The sequence below is a fragment of the Tenrec ecaudatus genome, chromosome 1 (genome assembly GCF_050624435.1).
Source record: "Tenrec ecaudatus isolate mTenEca1 chromosome 1, mTenEca1.hap1, whole genome shotgun sequence".
Lineage (NCBI taxonomy): Eukaryota > Metazoa > Chordata > Mammalia > Afrosoricida > Tenrecidae > Tenrec > Tenrec ecaudatus.
In genome coordinates this window covers 60,687,151-60,699,994 of record NC_134530.1, presented here as the reverse complement: position 1 = coordinate 60,699,994, position 12,844 = coordinate 60,687,151, and the positions used below count along the sequence as shown (strand labels likewise).

At 49.0% G+C, this 12,844-nt stretch overlaps 1 pseudogene; it reads right to left on the bottom strand.

The window, feature by feature from the left end:
* Positions 1–11,705: 11,705 nt before the first annotated feature.
* On the bottom strand, positions 11,706–11,841 carry LOC142437882 (small nucleolar RNA SNORA48; annotated as a pseudogene).
* Positions 11,842–12,844: the final 1,003 nt, after the last annotated feature.

Genomic DNA, 12,844 nt, shown 5'->3' with positions numbered 1-12,844 from the left:
CTGAGTCGAGGTAAGTAACGCACTCGCCTAGGTTACATTTCATCTCAATTTTTAAAAATCATTTTATTGGGGGCTCATACAACTCTTATCACAATCCATTCATCCATATGTGTCAGGCAGGCACCCTTGTACATTTGTTGCCATCATCATTCTCAAAGTCATCTCAATTTTTTCCTCTCTCTCATCCATGCTTTGAGCAAGGTGAAGCGTTGGGCTGCATGGTTGGCAGTTCAAAACCACCAGCAGCTCAGCTGGAGAAAGCCTGGGCTTTCTACTCCCGCACACCGTGAGCGTCTCCGAATCCACGGAGGGTGGCTACGAGTCAGCATCGGCTGGAAGCCGGCGAGCTTGGTTTGGTTTGGCAGCTCCAGTGTACCAGTCTGCTCCTGTAAAGATTGAGCCTTTCTGCGTAGACGGCCGCAGTGGCAGTGGGTTCTCACTTACGGTGTTGGCCAGGAATACTGACCGCGCCTTGTCTGCGGAAGAAAGAACCTTTCTGTATTGAAGGAAACGCAGCCAGACTGCCCACCAGAAGTGAGGGTGGCGAGACTCGGATTCACAGCCTGCAGACATGTTACCCAGAAGGGCCAGTCCCTGGAGAAGGGCACCCTGCTCGGGAAAGCAGAGAGGCAGCCAGAAAAGAGGAAGACCTTCAGTGGGCTGGATCGGCACAACGGCCGCAGCCAGGGTGCAACGCAGCCGTGCTTATGACGATGGCAGGACAGGCGGTGTTTCGTTCTGCTGCGCACCGCCCCGAGGCCTTCGCCTGACACTCAGCTCTCGGTGGTTTTCAACCTGTGTTCCTCAGCATCCCAGGGCACCTCACCATGATGGGTCTGGACCAGCAGTTCTCAACCTGTGGGTCGTGACCCCTTTGGGGGTTGACCCTTTCACAGGGGTCACCCGATTCATAACAGTAGCCAAATGACAGTGATGAAGTAGCAAAAATGATTTTATGGTTTGGGGGGTCACCACAACGTGAGAACTGCATGAGAGGGTCACAGCATGAGGAAGGTTGCAGACCACTGCTCTAGACCTCCCTCACCCATATTGGATTGAAGGTTCTGTGGTCCCAGGGGAAGATTTAAATAAGAATGCTCCCCAGGTGCCCACATGTCTGTGTCGCTAACACCCATCATGTCACCAAAGCGCCTCTGAGCATCCAGTGCCCTGTCCTGGGCCTGGCCATGAGCAGGGGCATCTCGAATATGGTACTAAACCGACCCGCATTGCTTTGAGCCTTGGGCCTCTGCCTTGTCCTGCTCTTCTCGATCCTGACTCCTCCCCGAGCCTCTCCTGCCCTGGGGCTTACAGGATCCCAGACTCTGGAGCCAACAGCAGCAGGACCGAGGAAAGGAGGGGGCCCGGGGCCCTAGACGGTAGTGCACCCTCATGCACATAGCATTTCCAGGGGCCCCAGCTCCCTGCAAGGAAACCATGCATCTTCATTGGAAAAAGTCCTCACGCAGTTCTCGTCACATCGCAAGGAAACAAGCCGTAACCATGTGGAGCTGACCTGCCGCTAAGCCCCGCTCAGCGGGCAGTGTTACCAAGAGAAGGGGTCACGTGAGCCAGAGCACGCCCAAGACCGAGGCTAATGGGTGCCCTCGAGAATCAGAGCCACACAGGAATTTCAGACAAGACAGACCAGAGGCTGAGGCCCGGGGCCAGGAGAAGGGGTCAGGGTGAGGAAATGATTTTCTTAATTGGAAAAGGAGACAACCTCGGTGGCAGGGGTGGGGGGGTGTGTTTGCATCACATATGTGGCCACACTGGCCCTCCCTCCCTGGACCGCTGGCCTGCTGGCTCGCCTGCCCACGGTGTTTCATAGTGACAGGGGAAAGAGGTTGGGGCTGAGAACGCAACAAAGGCGACCGCAGGTCCTCCCAGGGATTTGCAGGAAGCAATCACAGATAAGATTCCCGAGGGGGGTTGGGGGCAGGGAGAGAGAGAACCACAGGGAGGGAAGACTCGGGGCTTTAATACCTTCTTGGGCTGGCCGGAGGTCTCAGCCTCTCCCACCAGCCTCAGAAGCCAAATCGAAATCGCCCCGAGCCTGGGAGAAGTGGAGAGTCAAATAAAATCCCGCTTCTCCCTTAGCAAAGGCTGATGGGGACGGCGACATTTCCTAAGTGTTTGGCTGCTTCTCCATCTTGCTTTCAATGAGTTACCACTGGTTTAACAGGCGGTCGTGAGAGGTTGTTCATGGCCGGTGCTTTGCCATGAGCAATTGCTCCCAAGTCCTCCATGGTAACCACCAGGTCAGCGTCTCGAGTCCCACCCAGCAGTGACTTGTAAGAGTTTATCGATCCCAGTCTGAAAAATCAGCCCTTGGACACTCGGGGGAGGCCAGTTCCACTCTGGCCCACACGGGGTCGCCATGAGTCGGAGTTGACAGGATGATAACTGGTTGCTTTTAAGAGTTAATGTTTTGCTTTTCAGTGGGCAAGAATCCACTCAATGGATGCAGGTTTAGCACTATGGCTGCTACCACATACACCCGTGTTAAAAGCAACAAGCAGACCCACCGCCAGTGAGCACATCAGACTCATCTCAAAAATCTCAACACTCACCCTCACTGCCGTTGAGCCACACAGACTCGGAGTGACCTGTACAACGGGGGAGAATGACTGTAAGGACACTGCTAACTCGTTACAGGAGTAGAAACCTCTTTCTCCCAAGGAGTCCTGAGGATTCCAAACTGCTGATCTAGTGATGCACAGCTCGAAGTGTAACCACTATGCCACCAGACTGACAGCTACCCAATATAGGTTTTCTGAGACTGGGACTCTTTCTGGGAGCATAGAGCTTCACCCTTCTACCGCTAGTGGGTTTGAACCTCCAAGCAAAGCCTCCGCAATCCAACGCCTAACCCACCATGCCACCACAGCTGCCCCTTTGTTCTCATCCCAGCTACAGAGGCTTTGTGTTCAAGGTGGCGCTAGCCCAGACCCCACAGTCCACCTAGTGGCAACTGTTCACATCACAGGCAGAGTGTCCAGGAAGAAGTGGGCAGTTTGAACGCAAAGGTGGGTGTGGACAAGCAGTTGGGAAAGGGGAGGTGCCTATCTGTAGAGCTGGCAAGGCAGAAGGCTTATGGAGGAAGGCAGGGAGGCACATGAGGCAGTCATAGGGGTAATTGTTTGGGGTTTGGCAGTAGGAGCAATATGCAGACCAGGGAGGTCCCAGAGACTGAGAGATTCAGAGAGAAAGCATCATGCAGAACCAAGACCTGCCCCTTACCCTGGGCTAGACTGGAGGCCCTGCCTGGCCTGAGAAGGGGCTTGTGCCAACATGCCGTAAGGAAGAGCCCCGGCTGGGAGAGGCCAGGCCCACCGAGGTCAGGGAGCCACATCTCCAGGAGGGCTGCTAAGGAGCTGGAAGAAGGCAAGAAGCAGGGTGCTCCCAGGGAGGGGAGGACAATGGCCTGAGCAGGGTCAAGGGGAGATGGGAGGTAGAGGGGGCCCAGTTTCTCCTGATCAGTCACCCCAACCTCTCTCTGCCCGGGCTTCACAAATACAGCAATGGGGAGGATCCGTAGTAATGAGTTAGAGCGACTCGGCTGACCATCTTCTCAGGGCGCCCACCCTCCTGCCCATCTATCAGCTTACCTGGAGCTCACACTCAGTCACAGCTGAGACTTGCCCAAGATTGAAAGTCTGAGGGTCAACAGAAATGGTATCCTGCTTTGAGCCTCTACTCAAATCTTATCTCAATACAAGAACACTTTGTTCTAATAATGTGGCATTGTATAATGCCCACCTTCCCAACATGATCGCTGAAGACAAAGTGAGTGCACAAGCAAAAGACGTGAAGAACACTGATGGTGCCCAGCTATCAAAAGATATAATATCTGGGGTCTTAAAGGCTTGAAGGTAAACAAGCGGCCATCTAGCAGGGAAGCAACAAAGCCCACATGGAAGAAGCACACCCACCTGTGTGATCATGAGGAATTGAAGGCAATAGGTATCAGAAGTTCAAAAACAAGCAATAAAATAGACGTGATGGAGCGTGGACAAAGTGGAGACCCAAAACCCACCTGTAAGATAATTGGACAGTGCCTCACAGAAGGGCCACAAAGAAGATATGATATAGCCCTTCTCTAGATGATATATCTAGGGTGCTGTATAGCACTGACGAAATACATACCATGTATACTCGTGTATAAGCTGAGTTTTTCAGCACATTTTTTAATGTAGTTTTTGTGGTAAGTGTCTCAGGTCAGCTTATACTCAAGTATATACGGTAACTCTCCTCTAGTTCAGTGGTTCTCAACTTTTCTCATACCGTGCGACTCTTTAATATAGTTCCTCATGTTGTGGTGACCCCCCCCAACCATAACATTATTTTCATTGCTACTTCATAGCTGTCATTTTGCTACTGTTATGAATCAGGCAACCCCTGTGAAAGGGTCGTTCAACCCCCAAAGGGGTCGCGACCCACAGGTTGAGAACCACTGTTCTAGCTCCTTAGTATTCCCTTCCCATTATTTGTGTGATCTCGTTCATCTCGTTAGACCTGTGAAGGTCCATTTGTAAGATCATTCTATGAGTGAGAGCCAAAATGGATCGTCCTTCAGAAACAGTAAAGAGAGTAATGATTCCCTGGGGGTACAGGAAGAGGGGGGAAAGGGGGAGGAAAGGAGGAACCAATAACATTACTGCCTGTGTAACCCCACTGGAGGGGAACGAACAGCCGAATTGCAGGTGAACGGATGCACGAGATGATGTAAAATACGGCAATAATAATAATAATACATAATATACTAATAAGAGTTCCTGGGGGTAGGGTGGGGAGGGAGGGATAAAGGGGAGCTGATAGCAAGCGATTCAAGGAGAAAGAACATGTTTTGAAACTGATAATGGCAGCATTTGTACAATTATGCTTGACCTGATTGAATTATGAATTGTTACCATACCTGGAAGAGCTCCCAATAAAATGATTTTTTAAAAAGAAAGAAAGAAATGGCATCCTGGGTGGGTGGTACTAACTGACCCAAACCCCAGGCCCTCTCACGGTAGCTCGTTGTTAATTGCAGTGGTGACAGCCTCTCTAGACTTGACCCTGCACTGGGATCAGGAGCAGGAGAGCATGACCTTGTGGGCAACCTTGACTGGTCCCATGCCAGAGGGAGCATACGGGGTATGGAAATGAGGTCATGTGTCCTGTCCAAGGAACCTGGAACAGGAGGTAGAACCAGGAGCCTTGTCTCACCAGTGCCAGCACATAACCTCTCAGAGAGATGTCCTGGTTACTGGCTGAAAGAAGGGAAGCCTCCTTCTGGTGCCAAGCAGCACATAGCTACAGTACCATCAGTCTCTACCCCCCCCCAAGTCTTGAACAGGAATCCAGGTTCCTGAGTGGATGGTGGAGGGCCACAGTCACACTGTGTCCAATGACTGACCCTTGACCCTTTTCCAACCTGAGAGCAAAGTGCACGTCTCCCCTGGTCCCCACTAAGCCTTCTGGCCCCCTACTTTGAGCAGCCTTTACTAGGAGCTGAGCCCCCAGTCAGGACAGACTTTCTCCTCAGAATTCCTGGGGCCAGCCTGAGAGGCCTGAGGACTTCCCATGAGGCACCCAGGCCTGGCACTGAACGTGCCGTGGCCTCTCCGAAGGGTGACGTGGCTACTATGTCCTGGTCCCTTGGCAGTGCCCACAGTCAAGTCTTTGCTGCTAACTCAAGCTCGTTCCTCAGAAGCAGTTGCCAGGCCTTTCTTCTGAGGCAACTTTGGGTGGACTCAAAGCTCCAAAGTTGTGTTTCCCGGCTGAGCATGTGAACTGCACCACCCCAGGGATCGCCATGAGTCAGAATTGGTTGGGGTTTGGGGTTCTATAGCACAGCTGGTGGGGTAGTGGCTATGCATTGGGCTGCTAATGGCAAGGTCAGTAGTTTGAAACCCCCAGCTGCTCCGAAAGAGGAAGGCAAAGCTTTCTGCTCCCAAACAGAGTGACAGTCTCAGACACCCACAGGGACAGTTCTACCGTGTCCAGTAGTGTCCCTATGAGTCGGCATCAACTCTATGGCAGTGAGTTTGGTTTTATAGACCGACAATTGGTACAGAGGAAATAGGCAAACTGAAGAGAGAATACGGAGAGAATCCAAAGATACTCAGAGACAAGCATCCCGAGGTCCAAGATAGGGATTTAAGCCTAAGACAAAGTCAGAAGAGGAAAGAGCAGGAAGATCCCTGAATAAGACAGCAGACTGGGGAGTGAGTCAGTTCTCACGGCGCTTGAATAATTCACGGGGCAACCAGATGGCATATGTTTCCTCCACGCCCTCCTCGGCAGGAGCACCAGGCCCCTCCCCAGCTCCCTCATTCCTCACTGGTCGTCACCCAGGAAACCAGCTCCCTTCTCCTGAGCCCCAAGAACTGGTGGTGGAGGGTGGAAAGGGGGCTGCAAGGGGTGGCAGGGAGCATGGCAGCCTCTGGGCAGTTGACTCTCCCAGTCATTTTCAGGGTTCAGGACAGGAGGATCCTGGGGACCCCCCTAGAGAGACAATGAAATAAAACAATGAAGGTACAAGGCGAGCATAGGAATGAGACTGAAATAGATCATGGGGCCAAAGCTATGCTTGGGGATTGGGATTGGTTATGTCTTAGATCCTTTCTGGGATTTGGGGACTGGTTTCATCTTGCTCCCCTACTTCCCTTCTCCTGTGCCCCCCAGCTCTAGTTCTGAAATAACCTTGTCACCTTGAGGCTTGCAGTAGACTTCACCACCACCTTGACCCCACTCACCTCACATCTCCTTCAGCATCATCTTTGGCCTTGTCTGGCCCATCACAGGCAACTCCTGAGCCACAGACACCTGCAGCTCCTCTGGTCCCTCCCCTTCATCCACCTCCACCAGAAACACCTGCCTTCTGGGCCCTGTCTGTCACCTGATATCAGACTTCTCTTTTCTTGCCTTCTCATTGAATCCTCTAGGATTCAAGACCTTTGCCTTGTTCCTAGTTCATGAAGCATCTGTGTTAGTCCAGGTCAACTAGAGAAACAAATTCCTTGACACTCATAGATGTGTAAGACAGAACTTTCCATCAAGAAGTAATTATGCATCAATAAAACATCCCAGTCCAGTCTAGATCAAGTCCATACATTTGATATTAGCTCTTAAGTCCAATATTAGCCCATGAATTCCTCTTCACACTCAGGCAGCACATGCAATGATGCTGAATGCAGGAAGATCACGGGCCGCTAGGTGCAAAGTCCTGTGGATCCAATGGCATTGGACGCATCTCCAGGGCTGTGGCTGCCATCGGCGTGGCTCCATGTGACTTGTCAATAGGAATTTGTGGCAGAGAGAGTGTGTGTGTGTTTCTGCCTCTTCTGATGGCAGAATCAAGAGAGAGGAAGTTCCCAGAATCCTCATGAGAAGGCCACGCCCAAAGGAGGGATCATCAGGCTGTGACCTAACTGACAGGTTAGACTCCACCCCCTCATTCTTTTATCAAGTTGACATGAAATTGTGTGACTACCACAGCATCCTATTGGACTTAATGTGTCCCTAAAACGTAGGTACTGAAGTCTAAGCCCTGCTGTTACTGACACCATGCTGGATGAGGGTGGGTCCTGGGGCTGACCACTCTGAGTGGTATATTATAAAGAAGCCAGAGTACAGCATCAAGGAACATAAAATCATATCATTGAAAATGTGGGTGAGTGCAGAGTGGAGACTCAAAGCCCAAGGCTAGCCAACCGGACACCCCTTGCTTAGGGGTTGTGGGGAGGAGATGAGCCAGTCAGGGTGCAGGGTAGCAACGATGAAACATATAAATAACTTTCCTCTAGTTCTTAAATGCTTCCTTTCCCTCCCCCCCTCCACTATCATGATCCCAATACTACCTTTCACATCTGGCTAGACCAGAGGATGTACATTGGTACAGATAACAACTGGAAACACAGGGAATCCAGGACAGATGACTCCTCCAGAACCAGTGATGAGAGTGGCAATGCCTGGAGGGTGGAGGGAATGTGGGGTAGAAAGGGGGACCGATTACAAGAATCTATGTATAGCCTCCTCCCTGGGGGAGGGACAGCAGAGAAGGTAGGGGGAGACATCAGACAGTGTAATATATGACAAAATAATAATAATTTATGAATGATGAAGAGTTCACGGGGTGGGGGGAGTGGGGAGGGAGGGGGAAATGAGCAGCAGATATTAAGGGCTCAAGTAGAAGGCAAATGTTTTGAGAATGATGATGGCAACAAATGCACATATGTGCTTGACAGAATGGATGTATGGGTGGATTGTGGTAAGAATTGTACGAGCCCCCAATAAAGTGATTTTTAAAATAAACAACCAGAGTACACACAGAGACACACCCAAAGGGAAGCACCAGGAGAACTTCCATAAGCCAGGAACACCAAGGACGGATGGACGCCATGAGAAGCTGAATAGACAACGAAGGCCCTCCCTTCTAGCCTCCTGAGCTGTGAGGAAAGACATTTGTGTCCTTGGAAGTCGACCTCTTAGGGTGCTGTCTGCAGTGGCAGCACTGGGTGACAAAGGCAGGGCCAGCAGGAGGCCCTCGACGAGATGGACAGACACAGCAGCTGCATCCAAGGGCTCCGGCACAGCAACAATGGTGAGGGTGGTGCGGGCCCGGCAGGGACTTGCCCTGTGCTGCGCTGGGTCTCTATGGGGTAGAACTGACTGAAGGGCATCTAACAACAGCAGCAGCAGGGGCAACACTGGTCTATCCTGCGCCATCCTCACGCTGATGGCTGTGTTTGAGCCCATTGTCGCCGCCACTGGGTCAGTCCGTCTCCTTTGGGGCCTTTCTCTTGCACGCTGACCCTCTGCTTTATCAGCATGATGTCTTTCTCCAGGAACCGGTTCCTCCTGATGACGTGCCCAAAGTTCCAGAGATGAAATCTCCCCATCCTTGCCTCTAAGGAGCACACTGGCTCTACTTCTTCCGAGACCAATGGGTCTGTCCTTCTGGCGGTTTGCGGCACTTCCCATATTCTTTTTTTTTTTAATTTATTTATTTTATTTTTTTTTATTTTAACGATTTATTGGGGCTGATACAATTCTTTTCACAGTTCATACATATACATACATCAATTGTATAAAGCACATCTGTACATTCTTTGCCCTAATCATTTTTTTCTCTTTTCTTCTTTTACATTTTATTAGGGACTCAAACAACTCTTACCACAATCCATACATATACATACATCAATTGTATAAAGCACATCCATACATTCCCTGCCCCAATCATTCTCAAGGCATTTGCTCTCCACTTAAGCCCCTTGCATCAGGTCCTCTTTTTCCCCCCCTCCCTCCCCATTGCCCCAATCATTCTCAAGGCATTTGCTCCCCATATTCTTTAAAGACCATAATTCAAAAACGTCAGCTCTTTTTGGCCTTCCAGTCCCTTGGCGAGCTTTCTCCCACATGTGAGGTAATTGCAAACGCCATTTTGCAGAATCCCTTTAGTAGCAGGTTTTCCCAGTGTCATTTGTCGTTCAACTTTCTGGCTGCTGCTCCCATAGGCATTGATTATGGAGTCCAGCAAAGGCCATCCTTGACCACGTCAGTATTTGCTGCATTTGTCATGCTGCCGCCTCTTGGCCCAGGTGGAAGGGTTGCTGCTTTCTCTGGGTGGAGGTGTACTCCGTACTGAAAGGTGGAGTCTTTGGTTTCCACCGGCGAGTGTTTCAAGTTCTCTTCCCTTTCAGGAAGCAAGCTCGTGTCGTCTGCGTATCACAGGTCTTCCTCCCGCCCCGACGCCGCAGTCTTCATAGGACCCATGGTCAAAGAGCACTTGCTCAACGTAAATATCTCATAAGGTGGTAGAAGAACATAACCCTGGCTCACACCTTTCACGCAACTCAGTATCTCCTTGTCTGTTCGAACAGCTGCCTCTTGGTCTACATGCTAGTTCCACATAAGCACAATGAGGGCTCTGGAATTCCCATTCTTTGAAATGTTATCTGTAATTTCTTATGATTCACATAGTAAACTGCCTCTGTGTCTAATGCATCACTAAAGCACAGGTAAACAGCTTTCTAGTGTTCTCTGCTTTTAACCAAGATCCACCTGACGTCAGCCAGGACGCCTCCTCTTACGACTCTGGCTTGGATTCCTGGCAGTTCTCCGTGGATGTACTAAGACAAATTTTAAAAATACCTTCTGAGAGATTCTACTTGTGTGTGATAGCAATAATATTGTTCAATACTTTCTGCACTCTATTGGACTGTCTTTCTTTGGAATAACATGAATATGGCTCTCTTTCAGTCAGTTGGCCAGAGAGCTAGCTGTCTTTCAAATTTCTAGACATGAAAGAGTGAGCATTTCCAGGGTGCATCAAGTTGTTGAAATATCTCAACTGGTATTTGTCAGTTCTTGGAGCCTAGTTTGTACCAACGCTGTCAGTGCAGCTTGGACTTTGTCCATTGCCATCATCAGTTCTTGATCGCAGGCTGCCTCCTGATATGGTTGAATATCAACCAATTCTTTGGCGGGGGGGGGAGGGTACAGTGGCTCTGTGTATTCCTTGTATTTTCTGTTGATGCTTCCAGCGGTATTCTATAGTTTGCCCACAGAATCCTTCAATTGTGCAATGAGGGCTGTCATTCTTTTCTTCCGTTTTTCAGCTTGAGAAATTCTGAGCAGGCTCTTCTCTTTTAATCGTTCTTATTTCATCATTTCTTCCCTTTCCTTCAGCTACACTACATTCAAGAGCAAGTCTCCAGGTCTCTCTGACATCCACTGTGGTTGCTATTTCTTCCTGCCTTTTGCTGTCATTTCACACTCTTCCTCTGGTCTTCGAGCATGAATGCTTAACCCTACTCTGGAGATTGTCCCTAAATTCAGGTAGAAAATAAGCAAAGTCCTACTTTGGCTTTCATGAAGTAATTTCAATTTTCTTCAGCTTTAACTTGAATTTGCATATGGCAATTGTTGGTCTGTTCTGTAGTCAGCCTCTGGCCTTGTTCTGACTGATGACATGGAATTTCTCCATTGTCTCTTTCCACAGATGTAGTCCACTTGATTCTGTGCATTCTAGCGAAGGGGTCCATGTGTATAGTTCCCATTTATGCTGTTAAAAAATTATTTCCAATGATTATGTCATCGATCTTACAAAACTCTCTCCTGCGATCTCCAGCATCATTCCTATCACTGAAACTGTATTTTCTAAATACTTGGTTTTTTGTTTGTTTGTTAACAACTTATATACTTAAATCCCCCGTAATTACCAGTTCATGGTATGTTTGATAAGTTTCAGATTTCAGAAGATAATAAATATCTTCAATTTCTTCACCTTTGCCATTAGTAGTAGTTGGTGTATAAATTTGAAGAATATTCATATTAACTGATCTTCCTTGTAAACCTGTATAGACAGTATCCTTGTGCTGATAGCATTGTACTTCAGGATAGATCTTAGAATATCTTTCTTGACAACAAATGTAAGGCTGCTACTCTTCAATTTTCTATTTCCAGCATAGTAGAGATATGATTGCCTGATTCAAAATGGCCAATACAAGTTCATTTCAGCTCACTAATGCCTAGGATATCTATTTTCAAGTATTCCATTACATTTTTGAAACTTCCAATTGTCCTGTATTTGTAGTTTGTATATTCCACAATCTGATTTTTAATAGATGTTTGCACCTGCTTCTTCCCATTTGGAGCCACATCACATCAACAAACGCAGGTCCTGAAAGCTTTATTCCATCTACATTATTTTTTTTTGTGCCCTAGGCATGAAACAGCTCTGGCCACAATCTGGGCATCAAGCTAGGATGAACAAAGGGCTGCCAGTCTGCTCTGCCCCTGACTGATATAAGAGCACCACCACCAACCAGTTGTCCATAGCCAGGGGTTCCATCTACATTATTAAGGCCACCTCTGCCTTGGGGGAGCAGCTCTTCCGCAGTCATATATTGAGCATCACCCAACCTGAGGGGTCCACCTGCCAGCACCGCGTCAAACAATGTCCCACTGTTATTGATTAGGTTTCTTTCGCTGGCTGTTTCTGTTGTTATTGCTTTGGGTTTTTGTCTGAGTTTTACTTTTCCTGTGAGTTAGATGAATGTTAACAGAGCAGATCATCAGCTCTGCGGTCAGCCACTCATACAGACTTTGTTCCAACTTATCCATTACAGGGCCCTCACTGTGCCACCCCTCCACTGCTTTCCCCCTGTGCTTCCTGCTCAATGAGAGCAAACTGCATTTTGATCCGTGTGCTTCAACAAAGAAGTCCATTGCCCTGCAATTTCTGGCAGAATCAACAGTTAGACGTGGCAGAGCAGTCCCTGCACTCACCCATCTCGGTCACATAATTAGTGACCCATAATCGATGACCGATGCCTCTAACCCTGTCTGCTTCTGAGAAGGGTCTCTGCCCCTTCAAAGATTGGCCTTTCTACTTTTCACCAGGTAACTTTCTTTGGGGCTGTGTGCACATGCGTGCGTTGGCTTAGGCCAGACACACCCGAGTCTTCAGAGGGGCACCTGTGCTCCGTAACACTTCACATGGGTCTTGTGCGGCAGATTTGCCCGATGCACTACACCGTTTGATTGCTTGGCTGATGCTTCCATGAGTACGAATTGGGGATCCAAGTAAAATGAAGCTCAAGTTAATGAGTCCGTTCACACATGAAGATTAGTATTTGCAACACATGCAGTGGAAGATGATTACATCACATCACACGATGTAGGATAGTTCCATCCGATTTTAAAACAGAGCACACCCACATGATCCTGGAGTTCATGGCCTAGCCAAGTTGACACAGTGACCCCGGTATTTGAAATACCAGTGACAGATCTTCCAGCATCCTAGCAACACGGAACCCACCCCAGTACAACACATTGACCGACAAGTCAT